This window comes from Pteronotus mesoamericanus, unplaced genomic scaffold, assembly GCF_021234165.1.
Source record: "Pteronotus mesoamericanus isolate MK-2021 breed Mesoamerican mustached bat unplaced genomic scaffold, CSHL_Meso_final contig_58, whole genome shotgun sequence".
Taxonomy (NCBI): Eukaryota; Metazoa; Chordata; class Mammalia; order Chiroptera; family Mormoopidae; genus Pteronotus; species Pteronotus mesoamericanus.
The window spans coordinates 1795119-1812839 of record NW_026555205.1 but is presented as its reverse complement, the minus strand read 5'-3'; the positions used below and the strand labels follow the sequence as shown (position 1 = coordinate 1812839).

Here is a 17721-nt window from a genome sequence, read left to right as displayed (position 1 = left end):
ATGGGGGATGGAAGCCTTGAGCAAGGCCATTGAGAGTCATTTTGCATGTCAATAACAGGATAGCTTCATTCCTCATTTGCAAAAAGGGTTATTTTGTCTATCACGAAAGCTAATCAGGAAGGTAAAAAAAGACTTAATACAGAATGTAACTGGGAGAGGAGGAGGAGAGACAGGGGCCTGCAGGAGACACAAAGGGACACAGACTCTGGGGAACAGTGTGAAGACTATGTGGGAAGAAAGCGGGGAGAAAGGAGTTTTGCTAGTTGGCCATGAGAAGGTGCCACATGGGTATGGATTAAGAGCTGGAGATCGCTGTGATGCAGTGGATGGTGCTGAGACCTGCGAGAGGCCTGCCTAGCCAAGCCCTGGACTTCTGTTCCTTTTTCTGAAGGATGGAACCCGTGACTGGCCTGATGGGCCTAACTGGCCTAATTGGGTAAAGGGGGGAAGGCAGGATGGTGTGTGTGCTAGTGATTGTTTTGAAGGGATTTTGAGGTTTAATGGTGACATTTAGCCATTAATCAAACCTGTATAACTTTTGATTAAATAGTTCCTTTCCTTTTCACCAAACTATGTCTTTCAGAGCCATAATTCCAAGGGCAGCTAGCAAAGAAACTACAATGGAGGGACCCCGGAGAAGGGGGTAATAGCATCTGGCCATCCCCTTCCATGGGTCCATTTGTTCAGCAGCAAGGACATGGGTACAAAGAGAAAAAAATGAATAAGTTCCTATCACTAATAACTCTCAATGTAAATGGACTAAATGCCCCAATCGAAAGACACAGGATAGCTGAATGGATAAGAAAACATGACCCACACATATGCTGCCTACAAGCGACCAACCCCCTAACAAACCACCTACACAGACTGAAAGTAAAAGGATGGAAAAAAATATTGCAAGAAAATGAGCATGAAAACAAATAGCAAGGGTAGCAATACTCATACCAGACAAAATAAATTTCAACCAAAGGCCATAAAAAGAGACCCAGAGGGACACTTTATACTACTCAAAGGAAGAATCCATCAAGAAGACATAAACATTGTAAACTTATATGCACCCCAAATAGGAGCATCCAAATACATAAGGAAAACTGCGGAGGACTTCAACAAAGATATAGACAAAAACACACTGAGAGTAAGGGATTTTAACACCCTACAGCCAAAAATGGATAGATCTTCCAAACAAATCATAAAGAAAGAAATTATGGAACTAAATGATGAATTAGGTCAAATGGACTTAACTCATATGTATATAAAGAACCTTTCATCCCAAAGAAGCAAGATACACATTCTTTTCAAATGCACAAGGAACGTATTCAAATATAGACCACATAATAAGACACAAACCAAGCCTCAACAAATTCAGGAAAATGGAAACAATACCAAGAATTTTCTTGGAACACAAGGGCTTGTAACTGGAACCCAACCTCAAGGGAAAACCTCAAAAACATTCAAACTGATGCAGACTGAATATGACACTAACAAACAATGAATGGGTTAATAATGATATAAGAGAAGAATGAAAAAGATTTTGGAAACAACTGAAAATGAACACACACTAGTCCAAAACCCATGGGACACAGAAAAGGCAGTCCTGAGAGGGAAGGTTATAGCAATAGAGGCCTACCTAAAAAAGATTGAAACATTTCAAGTAAATGACCTAACCCTACAACTTCAAGAACTGGAGACACAACAACAAATAAACCCCAGAGCAAGTCAAAGGAAGGAAATAATCAAGATTAGGGCAGAAATAATGATATAATGACAAAAAGAATAACTCAAAGGATCAACCAATCCAGGAGCTGGTTCTCTGAAAAGATAAACAAAATTGACAAGTCTTTAAGCAGGCTCATCAAAAAAAAAAAAAAAAAAGTAGGGGGGAGAGGACCCAAATAAATAATATCAGAAATGAAAGAAGAGAAATAACAAATGATACCACGGAAATACAAACTCTTGTAAGAAATTACTATGAGCAATTATATGCCAAGAAATTTGAAAACCTTGATGAAATGGACACATTTTTAGAAAATATAACTTTCCAACACTGGATGAAGAAGAGGCAGAAAGCCCCAACAGACGAAAAACAGCTCAGGAAATTGAAACAGTAATCAAAAACTCCCAGCACACAAAAGCCCTGGAACGGACAGTTTCATAGGAGAATTTTACAAAACACTTAAGGAAGAGTTAACCGCTGTCCTTCTCAAGACTATTCCAAAAAATCCAAGAGGAAGGAAGACTGCGAAACTATTTTTATGAGGCCAGCATCACCCTAACACAAAACCAGATAAAGACACTACAAAGAAAGAAAACTACAGGCCAATATTGATGATGAACATAGATGTTAAAATCCTTAACAAAATATTGGCAAACTGCATCCAGCAATACATTATAAAGATCATCCATCACAATCAAGTGGGATTTATTCCAGGGATGCAGGTGTGGTTCAATATATGCAAATCAATAAATGTAATATATGACAAACAAAAGGAAAGACAAAAACCACATGATCATCTCGATAGGTGTGGAAAAACCATTTGATAAGGTAGAGCTCCCATTTATGACACAAACACTCAATAAAATGGGGATAAAGAGGGCATACCTCAACATAATAAAGGCCATATATGAAGAACCTACAGCCAACATCATACTCAATGGGCAAAAATTAGAAAGGTTTCTCACTAAGTTCCGGGAAAAACACAAGGATGTCCGCTTTCACCACTTCTAGTCAACATCGTACTGGAAGTCCTAGCCACAGCAGTCAGACAAGAAAAAGAAATAAAAGGCATCCAAATTGGAAAGGAGGAAGTAAAACTATCACTGTTTGCAGATGACATGATAAGTGTACATAGAAAACTCTATACACTCCACCCAAAAATGACTTTACCTAATTCATGAATTTGGCAAATATGCAGGATACAAAGTCAATATTCAGAAATCAAAGGCATTTTTGTGTACCAACAATGAATACCAAGAGCAGAAATCAGAAAAAAAATACCAGTTGCTATTAAAGAAGAAAAATAAAATTCCTAGAAATAAACTTAACCTAGGAGATAAAAGATTTGTATGCTGAAAAGTATACAACAATGAAGAAAAACATTAAGGAAGACACAAATGAATGGAAGCATATACCGTGATCATGGATTGGAAGAATTAACATAATCAAAATATCGATACTACCCAAAGCAATTTATAGATTCAAGGCAATCCCTATTAATATACCAATGACATATTTCACAGAAATAGAACAGACATTTCAAAAATTTAAATGGAACCATAAATGAGGCTGAATAGCCACAGCAATTTTGAGAAAGAAAGACAAAGCAGGAGAGATCAAAATACCTGATATCAAACTATATTCCAAGTCCATTGTAATCAAAACAGTCTGGTACTGGCATAAAAACAGAAACATAGGTCAGTGGAACAGAATAGAAAGGCCAGAAATAAGGGCATGCTTCTATGGTCAATTAATATTGGAAAAAAGTGGGCAGGAGCATAAATTGAAGTAAAAATAGCCTCTACAACAAATTGTGTTGTGAGACCAGGACAGCCACATGGATAAAATTGAAATTTGATCAACTTACATCATACACTAAATAAGCTCAAAATGGATAAAAGACTTAAATATAAGTGATGACACCACAGAAGTCCTAGAGGGGAACATAAGCAGGAAACTCCCAGATATCCCACGCAGCAACAGTTTCAATGATATGTCCTCTAAAGCAAGGGACATGAAGGAAAGAATAAACAAATGGGACCTCATAAAAATAAAAAGCTTCTGCATGGCTAAAGAAAACATAAGCAAAATGAAATGGAACCAACCGTATAGGAAAATATATTTGCCAATGATATATCAGATAAGGGTTTGATCTCCAAATCATACAAAGAACTCACATGACTCCACTCCAAGAGGACAAAAAATCCAATTAAAAAAACGGGTAAAGGACCTGGGCAGATACTTCTCCAAGGAAGAGATACAGAGGGCCCAGAGACATATGAAAAGATGCTCAGCATCACTAGCCATCAGAGAAATGCGAATTAAAACCATAATGAGATACCGTTTCACAGTGGTCAGATTGGCCATCATAAACAGATCAACAAACAGCAGGTGCTGGAGAGGCTGTGGAGAAAAGGGAACACTAGTTCACTGTTGGTGGGAATGCAGGCTGGTGCAGCCACTGTGGAAAACAGTGCGGAATTTCCTCAAAAAGCTAATAATGGAACTGCCTTTTGACCCAGTGATTCCACTCCTGGGATTATCCCCTAAGAACCCCAAAATGCCATTTCAAAAAAACCTATGCACCCTCATGTTTATAGCAGCACAAATGACAATGGCCAAGTGCTGGAAGCCAACTAAATGCCCATCAGCAAATGAGTGGATCAAAAAACAATGGTACAAATATTTACACAATGGAAAACTATGCAGCAGAAAGAGCTACTACCCTTCGCGACAGCATGGATGGAACTAGAGAGAATTATGCTAATGAAATAAGTCAGGGGGTGAAAGACAAATACTACATGATCTCACCTGTAAGTTGAACCTAACCAACAAAACAATCAAGGAATATATAACCAGCAACATTGAAAGGAAAAAGAAACCAACAGAGTCAAGGGGGAAGGAGGAGGGGGTGGGGAAAGGAAAGGGAAGGGTCAAGTCAAGAAATATGTATAAAGGACCCATGCACAAAGCCAAAGGAAGGAAGGATTGAGGGAGGGAGGTGGAGGAGGAGGGCAGGGGAACGTGGTGTCGGGAAGATGGAGACAAATGAATTTGAACAAAAAATATAAATAAATAAATAAATAAATAAATAAATAAATATAAGGTAAAATAAAATAATCATAAATATGCTATTTTGTTATAGTTTATTTTTCTACTTTATTAAAACTAGTACTTGCTTTTGTAAACTTGTCACCAAGAACCAAATTTAAAAGGATTATATGTGTCAGTATATGGACAACTACAAATAATCTCAACACTTTATCAGATCCTTTAAAACGTAAAAGTTTTATATTCTGTGAGCTCTGTCAATTTTTTCTACTGTTACTTGTGCATTTGGTATCATTTCTAAAAGTCTATTGCCATATGGTAGGAAGGTTTTCCATTATGTTTCCTTCTAAGAGTTTTATAGTTTGAATATTTACATTTAGATATATGACCCTTCATTAGATATATTTTTATAATGTGGAATTGGGTGTTGAACTTCAATTTTTTTCATGTGGATAGCTAGTTTCCTCCATCACCACTTGTTGAGAAAACCATTCTCCATTGAATTATATTGACACCCTTTCTGAAACTCAATTAACTATAAATATATGGGTTTATATCTGGAATCTCACTTGTATTCCATTGATTAATATGTCACTGGTTATGCCAGTACCTCAGTGTACTTATTACTGTAGCTCTGTGGTGAGTTTTGAAACTGGAAATTGTGAGTTGTCCAATTTTGTTTTTATGGTTTTCATTCGTTCTTTGAACATTTTTCTGATTAGCTGATTTGTCTAGTATGTTTAACATATTGGCTTCCACCAGGACATTTTCAATTGATTACTTTTTTTGCTTTGCATTGAACATTTATTCCTGTTTTTGTATATGTTTTCTATTTTTTTTAGTATTTGGTATTTTATTTTTTCCAAAGCAATGGTGTTTATTTTATAACAATTACATATGATTTGCTGATATTTTATTGAACAAACCAATTAGAATTGAATTCAAAAACATTTTATTATATAAGACATATAAAAGGAAGTTACTAACCATAAACTCAGTAATAATGCTTGTTAGAGTATTAAAACCAAAAAAATAAATGCTAAGAGTGTACATTAACAGGCTATATTAAATAAACATACTTATAAAATATGTGAATACTTGAAATTTCAAATAATATAATGTGGTCATTCTGGAAATGAGAATTTTGCTCTCCCCACAGTTTGTTGTTATTGCTATTAGCTGTTTTTTTGTTGTTGTTGTTGTTACTCACTTGTTTAGTGACTTTATTGGACTAATATGGTGAAGTATGTTTTCTTTGTCATATGCAACCAGTATAATGTCTGCTTGGTTAGCTAAGGGTCAGCTAATAATCACACAAAGATTTCTTTAAATGTCGTGAATCAGTAATTCTCCAGCCTTTGCCAAAGGATTTGGAATGTTCCTTGACATACCTTCTATGCTCCTGCAGTTTAAAATTCTATCTTAGTCTTACTTTGTGCTTATTCAGAGCCTTAAGATCTGAGGTGAGTGTTTAGAGCCTTCTGAGGATTTTTTTTTATTTTAATTTTGGTCGTACCTATAGCCTTGCATAGCATTGTTGCCTTCTAGAGTCCCAAAAATGTGTTAAGCTTTTCTTTTTTTTTTAAATTAATTTATTTACTTTTTAAATACATTTGTCTCTGCCTTCCCCCCACCTCTTTCCCTTGCCCCCTCCCACCTTCCCTCCCTCAGCTCTTCCCCTTTGGTTTTGTCCATGAGTCCTTGCTATATGTTCCTTAACTTTCCCCTTCCCTTCCCTTTTCAAAGCCTGCTACAAATATCTCATTCACCAGTTTGTTATTCTTTTTTTTTTTTTTTTTTTTTTTTTTTTGCTCTGGACATATTTTCCTTTTCTTTTTTTCTTTTCTTTTTTCTTATTGTTGTTCAGTTACATTGGAAAAGACTTTTAGTCAACTTGTTGTTAAATCTATCTCAGATAGTGATTGGTGTCACTATCTCAGGTAGCTGCAGTGTTGAAAAATCACCACTTCTTTTTCAACAAATTCTCTAGGTATAAGTTTGCACATAAGGAGGTCTGATTCAGGTAAATTAAAGACCATACTTGAGATATGCAAGGAGCTGCCAGATGTGTCAAATAGTGACAATTATCTGGAGATGGATTTTGTGGAACTCCAACCTGTTTCTGTACTCTGTACCTTCCAGTTGTTGCTAGAATGCTGGTTTTTGTGGCTTCTGTATTTGTGAGGTTGTTAGTTTTCAAGGTTCTTGCATATCTAGTGATTTTTTTTAAAGTAAATGGTGGAACTTAACCTTTATTTACTGGACACTGTAAGATAGGATATCTCACATAGAAATAAGACACCCACTGAGAGGAGAAGTTCAATACAGTATATACAGTTTGGAACTGTTCAAGTATAGTTTCATTGTAAAAACTGCTACAATAACAAACCATATTTAAAAAGAGTTCTTAGTAGAGAAATGGTTAAGACAAACTTATACCAAACATAGAACACAACAAACATGTTATGCCTCAGCCATACAATCTAAAAGTTAAAGGTCCCAGCAATGTCATCCTGAACTTGAAATGTATAGCCATCAGAGGTAGTTTCTGGCACAACATTTTGATCTTCCTCTTCCTCTACAGAGAAATACTTCTCAGTCAAGTTCAATGAAGCTTTGTATACAGATTCATTTTCATGGTTTTGTAGAGCTTCAATTTTTTCCAAACCTCCACATTCTTTGATCATTATACTAAGTTTCTCAGTTTCACCTAGTTCCTCAGCATCCTGGAAGATATTTGAAATGGCATCCAGAATAACTGGAATAATTTTGGTATCTTTCACAGTTAAGGGGTTCACCAATGGTTCTATTATGCCGCAGTGAAAAAAGTGTACAATCTATTCAACTGTTCCACCACTTGCATAGTTGGTCACAGCCCATGCAGTTTCCTTTTGTGTCTTAAAGTCTGCCTCAGACAGAACAACAATGAGGAATAGGACTAACACATGATTCACAACCTGCTGTATCTGGTCCTGATGGCCAATTGGGATGTTTGACATTGTCCATGTAGCTTCCTTCTAAATATTAGCCTTAGAATTCATTAACAGGCTGGGAAAGAAAGCAAGGGCTTCTGCATCTTTTGCAACCTGAGTCTGCTCATTTGTCCCAGTGACAATATTTCCTATGGCTCTTAGCGTAGGAGTCACAATGGGCAATTCAGTAGTTCCCAGGAGCTTCACAAGTTTGGGCACAACTCCTGTGTTCACAACCATTTCAATCCATTTATTTGGACCATCAGTAAGATAGGAGATGGCCCAGCAGCTATCCGCTAATATTTCTGGGTCATCATGATGCAGGAGACAAACTAAGATAGGAAAAATCTGCTCAACAGTATCTAATGAGGGTGCAGGATTCTTGTTGCGACAAAGGTTTGAAAGTGTCCAGGTAAGATTACATAAGTAACCACATACTAAAGATGACATATCAGGAACTGCAAGAAAAGCCAACAGTAGGTCAACTGCACTGTACCTGATAACCAAGACTCAGAAAACTGAACCATCACCTGTGATGTTTCTTAGAGCCCATAGAGCTTGTTCACTGATGTGAGCATGGGGAGATGCCAACAAAGAAATGAATGCTGGGATAGTACCTCCATCTACTACAGCCTTGGTTTGTTCCGATGTCCCAGAAGCAATGTTAGTGAGGGCCCAGGCAGATTCAAACTGAACGGGACTACAATAAGTTCTGCCCAAGAAAGACATAAAATTTGGAATTAAACCAGCCTGGATTATGTTGTCCATGGGTGGCTGTTTTTCCCTAAAAAGCAGTTTCCTTGCAGCCTGAGTAGGTTGGAGCTGGCTTTCCCAATTGTTGCTATTTATGCCTTCGACAATGTCTTCAACAGACCAATTTATAGTGCCCTGGTTGTTGCGGTTTTTCTGCAGTGGAGAAGTAGCATCATCAGGAAATGAGCTTACATTTCTCCTTTTCAGCATCTGTTCATCTTTCTTTGTTTTTCTCAGCTCCACATTAAATTCTATTCAGCGACGCTGATTTCTGTAGTGCCCCCTTGTTCTTAAATCTGTTAAGGTGGGTAGCTGGTGAATTAGCATTCTCATTGGTGGACATGGTTAAGAAACAAAGGAGATAGCTATACAGCCAGTTTAGTCTTTTCATAGGAGACAGTGTGAGGCACACAGGCTGCAGTTCTGTTGCTCTGAAAACATACAACACTGATCAGCACGAAGACCATGTTAGATCTAGGGAGTTTTGGATAGAGATAGGGCAAGCTAAAACATCACAGAGCATGATGTTTTTACCAAGATACAATGATTTTTCTTCAATAAATACTCCTTGGACCATTGTAGGGATCTAGTTAATTTTCAGAGTTTTTAAACAGTTTATTTTGAATATTTTTTCCAGTGTTCTCAATGCCTTATAGAGGAGAGAACTTTTGGAAAGCTTCTTTATTAAAACCTTTAACTGCTGTCTTTGAGTTTTTCAGATCTGTAGAACACTATCTCCTCTCATATAGTAATAAATTCTAATAAGTCTCCCCAGCACAATGTGGAGAAAAAATATTTCAACAGTTAAATATTTTGGGATATAAACAAAGCTACTTATTATATTTAAAGTATACCCTCATTTACTTTTTAATTTTTATTTATTTTGCTGCCTTCATTGATAGCTTATCTCATATTGAGGTAGGATAATATAATTCCATGAAGGTAGTAATAGTTCTCATTTAACAGTGCCCCTCTCACCCCATATACATGTAGTCAACCAGGCTAATTTCACTGCAAGGCCCTGAGGGACGCTATATTTACTGTTGTTTCAAATTATGTAGAGAGATACAGAATGTTGATCATAGTCTACTGAATCTGAATGACATATGATAAGGTCTGCCCGGAAAAAGCCCAGCCAGTATTAATATGACAAGAACGGTTTACACAACATCCATGTAACCTGGCAGCCAAGGAGAGGGGACTGGAATGTGCACGTGTGAACAATGAAAACTTCCCTGTACTAGTCAGAGAGGGCAGTGGACACCATCGAGTGAGCATGAGTATTACGTGGCCATAGCATTGAAAATGCCTGAGAGAGTAGAGCAATTAATCTGTGTCAATTTTTGCATTAAGCTTGAACATTACTCTGCAAAAACTATTTGGATGATTCAGAAAGCTGCAGCAATTGGCAACTTCTGACTGGCAGCTTCATCATGATCACATAACTACTCATGCATCATGTCTTGTGCAGAGTGTTTTGGCAAAACATCAAATCACCCAAGTGACTCAGCCCCTCAACAGCCCAGATTTGGCACCCTGCAACTTTTGGCTTTTCCCAAAACTAAAATCATCTTTGAAAAGTGAGAGAATTCAGACCATCAATGAGATTCAGGAAAATACTATGAGACAACTGATGGCAATTGGGAGAACTGTGTGAGGTCCCAAGGTGCCTACCTTGAAGGGGACTGAGGCATCATTGGCCTATGGACAATGTTTATTGTATTATGTATTTCTTTCAATAAGTGTCTATTTTTCATATTACATGGCTGGATACCTGTGGACAAACCTTGAATATTGCAATGACTACCCATTCAGCATTATTCAGATCAAAGGGTTCTGATATGTAAGATCCTAGAAGGTTAGACCACCATTCCAAGATTCATTTCAGCTTGTGTATTTTTCAAGGAAATTTTAATTTATCATCTTTGAAAGTAACCCCTGAATAACCCTCAGGCTTTTTCTCTGAGCGATGTGTTCAACACCACATTTTGCAATCCTGATTTCCTACATAATGACCAACAGGAATAGTCATTACATTTTGAAATATTGCTGGTATTTATGTGTATATTCCACAGAATGTAGATAACTTGGTCTGTATGGCAACATGAGAGAACACTATCTTGTCTGTTTCAAATAGATTTTTTAGCTTTAATTTGCATCTTTGCTCTTTAGGTATGTCATTGAGCTGTTCCAAGTTTACTATTAATTAAATGCAATAGCATTAGAGCTTGCTTAAGCCAAGGAAACCTGGCCTTGTTGTCCTCCAGATGCCATTTAAATTTCTCTAATTGTGATATCCAAACATAATGTGTAAAAATTAAAAGTGTCAGAGATACACTGCAACACACCATTTTGGGATCTCTGAGGAGTTACTCAATGCCCTAATGAGTCCATCAGCTGTATCAAAGACATAATGATAATAGGGAATCTTAAGTTTTTGATTATTTATAAAGGGCTTTACTATGCTGCTTGGGAGCTGACTAAATGTACATTGTTCAAAACTGTATATTTTTCTATGATTTTAGTAGTTCCCACCAAAGCAATTCCTCAACAGAGTAACTGAATATAGACAGACTTTGTTAACTAGAAAAAATGATTAACTTAGCAGTAATTCTCAAAGGAGAGTTGTATCATGCACCTCTGGGGAAGCTTGAAGTGTCTGGTAGTGTTTTTCATTTTACAATGAAAAAAGTACCACACTAGGATCTATTGAGTTTCAGTCAAGGGGAGCCAAAAGGTCCCACAGAACAAAGGCTGATCTCACCCAAAATCCCAATATGCCCCTCTTTAAGATACAGTGAGAAATGGAATGGTACTCTAGTTATGATGGGCAATATACTACACTGATGATGCATTTTCTTCATGCTTGCTTGCCCCAAAAATGAAGTCCATGGCAACATGTCAGAATTAATTCAGTGCTGCATTAGGACTTCAGAGCTGAATGAATTGTAAAATCATAATAAAGAATAATTGTATCATGTAAATAAATAAAATTTGTAGGTCCTCCTTATAAACTATTGATGGTCTTTGTACAAATTTACCAACTTGCCTGTAGAAAGGACTGTGTACTATCAAGTAAAGGATAGGATTTGAGATGGGACTGGATTCTTTTCAGTGATTATAATTGTGGGGTGAATTATGCATCCAGGCTGGTGGGAGGCAAAAAATAGAGATTAATCATAAGTATACCAAAACTGGAGAACGGGACAAATAGTACTCAAGATGAATAAGGAATTATCAACTATGCTGTAGTTTTCAAAGAAACAGAACTGAATACAGCATAGGATAGACCATTGCCATTATAGTGGATTTAGTTTGGGTTGGAAAGCCAAAAGTAAAGAAATGATAATACGATGATATATTAATAAAACATGTAAAATGGTCTAATAAATTATTAAATGGAGTAGTGCAGTAGTGCTAGTAATGTGTACTTGAAAACCTTAGAGGCAGAGATAGAATATGCACATACACACATATTTAGGCCATTTTATCTAAGAATGGCTATATTGGAGCTGTGTAACTTTGCAGAGTCTTGAGCACTGGGCACACAGCAGATGGTCAATTAAAATAACTTATTTTGATATATTAGGAAGTGGTAACAAGTACATCTTAAATGAACCAAAGTCTGTATACAGGTTTTTCTGAGCTAAGAATCAAATTACTATTGTTAAAGACAACAAAGATTCCATTCTACTCTAGGGCCTTCCAGATTACACAGAGATAGCCAGCAATTCAAATTTCTCAAGTCATTACCACCCAGTAATATAGTCAATTTGATAACTATAACCTGTATTATTGGCTTATGACCTCAATTACTGATGTAGGACCTCCAAATCTCTTAAAAATTTTACTCAAACTGAAGTATCTCATACATGTTCATGACCCACATTTTTAATTATATTCCCATCGTTTTTTGAAGCATGTCTAATAAAACTTGGATAGTACCTGGTCATTTTGTCTGTAATAGACTAAGTGTTTGTGTCCACATAGAATATTTATGTTAGAACCCTAATCTCCAAAGTGATAGCATTTGGAAGTAACACCTTTGGAAGGTGATTACCTCATGAAGGCAGAGTTCCCATTATGGGATTAGTGCCCTTATGGGAGATATTCACTCTCTCTCTTTCCCTCTCTCTCTTCCCCATTCCCTCTTCCTCCCCCTCTCTTCTTTCCTCACTGAAAGGATACAGTAAGAAGATAGTTGTTTGGAAACCAGGAAAGCGGCTTCTTACCAGATATCTGATCTTGGGCTTCCCAGTCTCTGGGGCTGTGAGACATAAATATTTATTGTTTAAGACACCTTGTTTATGGTAATTTGTTATTGCAATTCAAAGTCACAGTTTTATTTTCCCAAATTCATGATATGAATAAGGAACTATCTCCTAATTCTTTCCCAGCTGCAAAGCTGTGGGGGTGCTAAGGTGAGAATTACACCTTTAGAATCATGAACGAGTCAAAGCTCTGCCATCCTTCTTTCAGAAATTGAAAACTGTCCTTCCTACTGATGGGTGTTATGCTTTGTTATTCAGGCCCTGAAATAGTATTACTGATTACCCCATATTCCACAGAGTCTACTTAGAAAATATTCCCCTGTCTATTTTGTGCCTATGAAATTATGCTTCTAAATCCCTATACCTTTCCTCCATTCTCTCCTACCCAGTCCCAGCTGATAACCCTCCAAATGATCTCCATATCTATGATTTTGTTCCTGTTCTGTTTGCTTACTTTCTTTTTGTTTTTGAAATTCAGTTGTTGATAGTTGTGAAATATTCTAATACCATCTTCTTACTAATTTGCTATGGATTTCAAATCAGACAGATTGTTTCAAATCTGAGTTTCCTTATGTGCAAAATGAGGATGGGACAAAAACTAGATGTTCTCTAAGCATGAGGTCTTTCATTTCTGTTGTCTCATTGTTCTGTAAATTTAAGGGCAGAATTGAAGAAGATGTGTTATTAGCCTAAACTAAAATTTCTTCTTACATTCTCTGATAGTAGTTCACATATTATACTCATCAGTCAATCAATAATCAAGATTTTATGGAGTAAACATTTACTATTTAATTAATAGGCAATTAAGAAACTACAAATTCAATGAAAGAGATTAAGAGCAAGGCATTTGTGTGTATATATGTCCAAGACCATAGTAAAAGATTTCTGAAAAAGGCAATATCGAAGCTGAGTTCCAGGATGAATAAGAATTTACAGATTTCAAAAAAATACCATATGATCTCACCTATATGTGTAATCTAATGAACAAAATAAACTGAAGAGCAAAAGAAAAACAGAGGTATGAATACATGGAACAGACAGACTGTTGTCAGAGGTGGGGGGAGGGGGAATGGATGAAGGAAGGGGAAGAGACTAGCCAAAGAACATATATGCATAGCTCATAGATATGACAGTGTGGTGATGGCCAGAGGAAAGAAAGGGTTGGGGCTGGGGAACATCTGTAATAGTGTTAACAGTAATAAAGTAAAAAAAAAAAAAAAGATTAGAGGGGCTTGAGATAGTGCAGTGAATTCTGTAACTTCACATAGTTCTGTTGTGGCTGCTGGAGGATTTGTGGAATGTTAAGAGGAGAAAGCGAAAATGTTTACAAAGGTTTGGTTTAAAAAAAGAGCCTTCTATATTACAGTGTGTAGTTTGTACTGTGTTTGGCAAAAGTAGGTTTACAATTATATGTGAAACAGAGTTTATTCTTGTATTTTTTAATTATTATTATCAACAACAATCTGTATTATCTTTTATTTGCTCATTTTGTTGGTTTTACTACTGTCAATTCACCCTTACAGTTCAGACCTGGCAGCAAAATCTCTGGTACTTTTCAGGAGCTTTTCACAAGCTGATAAGGAACCAAACTTGAAGAGGAAAATAAGGACTGGATTAATATCTCTGACTTTCCCTTTTCTTTCTTTTTTTAAAATAACTTAATTAACTTTATTTTTATTGTTAACACTATTACAAATGTCTTCCCCACCTTTGCCCACCTCCATCCAGCCCTTGCCCTCACCCTTCCATCTGGTCATCACCACACAGTTGTCTGTGTCTATAGGTTATGCATATATGCTCTTTGGCTAATCCCTTCACCTTCTTTCATTCAGTACCTCCTCTCTCCTCTGACAGCTGTCAGTCTGTTGTATGTATTCATGCCTCTGTTTTTATTTCGTTCATCAGTTTATTTTGTTGATTAGACTCCACATATAAGTGAGATGAAATGGTATTTGCCTGTATCCAACTGGCTTATTTCACTTAGCATGATAATATCCAGGTCCATTCATGGGTAAGATTTCCTTTATGTTTATAGCTGCATAGTGTTCCATTGTATAACAAAGCACACATGCCCAGCACCAGAAAATGTGCACATTCTAAAATGACAATATTTAAAACAACATACCAGTTAAAAAAATAGACAAATCACTGAAAATTAATTGAAAGACCAAATGTATATGATCATTTTCAGAAAAATGTATGTTAACATAAAAGTGGCATTCTGAATAAGTAAGGAAAACATAAGTAAATATACAACAGCCTCTGTGAATTCCTTTTACCAAGACATCTCCCTGCTGTACTCCAAAGTAGCCTGGGCAAGAGAAGTAACTACCAGTAATCCCTCATTGCAGAGAAAACCACTTGAAGGGCTGAGCTCATTCAATAGTATACCATATTAGAGGAGCTGCTCTCTGGACTCTGATTTTCCCTTTTTCTCAGTGTGCATTGTTCACAGCTTCATCCAGAACATGTTAAGGCTTGACAATGGAAATTTGAGCCTTACTTAGAAAATTTCCGTTTATGACTACCATAAGTCTTCATCTTAATGGCTTTATGCATTCACATAAAGTCTTCGGCATATTGTATATTTCTTGGAAACATAATGATGGTTAGTCAGTTCATCATCATGTCCTCCAAAGGTGAAATCCTTTGACAAGTGGAGCTGTAGAACTGTGCATGCACCAGGAGAAATAGCATCTCAACTATTATCTTATCAAGTGCAGTCATTTATTTGACTAAGGCCCATTTGTCATATTTTAGATAGAAAATTCCATACTCAAGATGGATTTTTTTTTATTAATTTATTTACTTTTTAAATACATTTGTCTCTGCCTTCCCCCCACCTCTTTCCCTTGCCCCCTCCCAGCTTCCCTCCCTCAGCTCTTCCCCTTTGGTTTTGTCCATGAGTCCTAGCTATATGTTCCTTGACTTTCCCCTTCCCTTCCCTGTCCCTGCCCCCTCCTTCCCTCTTGTCTCTGTTGATTTCTTTTCCTTTCAGTGTTGCTGGTCATATTTTCCTTGCTTCTTTGCATTGTTGGTTAGGTTCCGCTTATAGGTGAGTCAAGATGGATTTTTAAAAAACATACTGTTGTCATGCTTTAGCTGACAAAGGTTTATTTTTCAGATTGAAACAGTAATTCATACTCATCATTAATGTTATTTTTATAAAAGAAATCCCAATGAACTGCTGCATTTTAAATAACTCCTTGTGATTCACACCAGTGACATTCAGAACACCTTCCTCAAGTATCAGTTCTGGAATAGATTGATCAGTGTGTCCATTTGGATCAAGTTCTTTATTGCAGTTCTTTCTGAATTAAACGACTTCACCTTCCAAAGGTTTTTAGTTTGCCAAGTGACTTGAAGTAATAACTCTACATTGCTTTTCAAACTTACTTTATTGACAATGTTTTCTAATGAGACTCCTGGAGCATTTTCCAAAAGGAGTTGTCCAAGGTTTTCTTCATGTCCCCAGTGTGTTTATTTTTACTAGATTTGGATCCTTGCCAGTGGGTTTTCTTTTTTTTTTTATTTTCATTGTTGACACTATTACAGATGTCCCCGCCCCAACCATCCCTTCTTCCTTCTGGCTATCACCACCCTATTGTCTGTGTCTATGAGTTATGCATATATGTTCTTTAATCTCTTCACCTTCTTTCATCTACTCCCCTCCCCCCTTCCCTCTGACAGCTGTCAGTCTGTTTCATGTGTCTATGCCTCTGCTTCTGTTTTGTTCTTCATTTTATTTTGTTCATTAGATTCCACATATAAGAGAGAGTATATGGTATTTGTGTTTCTCTAACTGGCTTATTTCACTGAGCATAATAATCTCAAGGTCTATCGATGCTGTTGTAGAGCTAACAGTCCCTCATTTTTTAGAGCCATGTAGTAAACCATCATGTAAATGTACCAGAGTTTTTTATCCACTCATCTACTGATGAGCCCCTGTGCTGCTTCCAAACCTTGGCTATTGTAAATAGAACTGCAGTGTACATAGAGATACATGTATTCTTTCAAATTAGCATTTTAAGTTCCTTTACATTCCCAGAAATGGAATCACTTGGTCATAAGGCAGTTTCTTTTTTAATTTTTTGAGGAAAGTCTATACTGTTTTCCATAGTAGCTGTACCAATTTGCATTTCCACCAACAGTGCACAAGGGTTCCATTTTCTCCACATCCTGACTAACATTTGCTGTTTGTTGATTTATTGATGATAGCCATTCCAATAGGTATGAGTTGATATTTCATTGTGGTTTTAATTTTCATCTCTTTGATGATTAGCGGCATTGGGCATTTTTACATATGTCTGTTGAGCACCTGTATGTCCTCTATGGTTAAGTGTCTATTTAGGTCCTCTGCCAATTTTTAATTGGATTGTATCTATATTTACTTGCCAGCATACTTTTATTCTTGGCTCAATTATAATATGGATAAAACCTGCAAGGTTTTTTAATTACCTACCACAAGATTGAGTATTATTCTTAAATAATGAAATATTTCAAGCAACCAATAACTACTACCTTTCCATCTGAATACATACAAATTATAGAATTAGTGGGACTTTTTCTGTATTAATTTTTGGTATTTGGTAGTTGGTGACAAAAATGGTGTTGAGACCTGGGTAGATCTATACTTTTCGAGCAGTACTCAATGGTCTGGAATGCTTTTTCTGACGCTCCATCCAAGCAAATATTCCTGCCATATTTACTGTAATCTGGGACCTATGAACCCCACCTGTCATATTTGAAAGTAGCATCAACATTAATTTTATTTCAGGATGTAAATGGTGAGACTGGCTTAACATGTTAACTTTCATCTTAACTAGGCCCTCCTAGAGACCCTGTAATTGATACAGGCAATATAAATCCCAATGGTATCTTTGGGCAAATTATGAAAAGAGAATGGGGGTAAACAATTTTTGAGATGCAGAGTTCAAAACACTAATTATTAGGATGCTCA

General features: G+C 36.6%; 1 pseudogene; it reads right to left on the bottom strand.

The window, feature by feature from the left end:
• Positions 1 to 7248: 7248 nt before the first annotated feature.
• On the bottom strand, positions 7249 to 8833 carry LOC129076236 (importin subunit alpha-1-like; annotated as a pseudogene).
• Positions 8834 to 17721: the final 8888 nt, after the last annotated feature.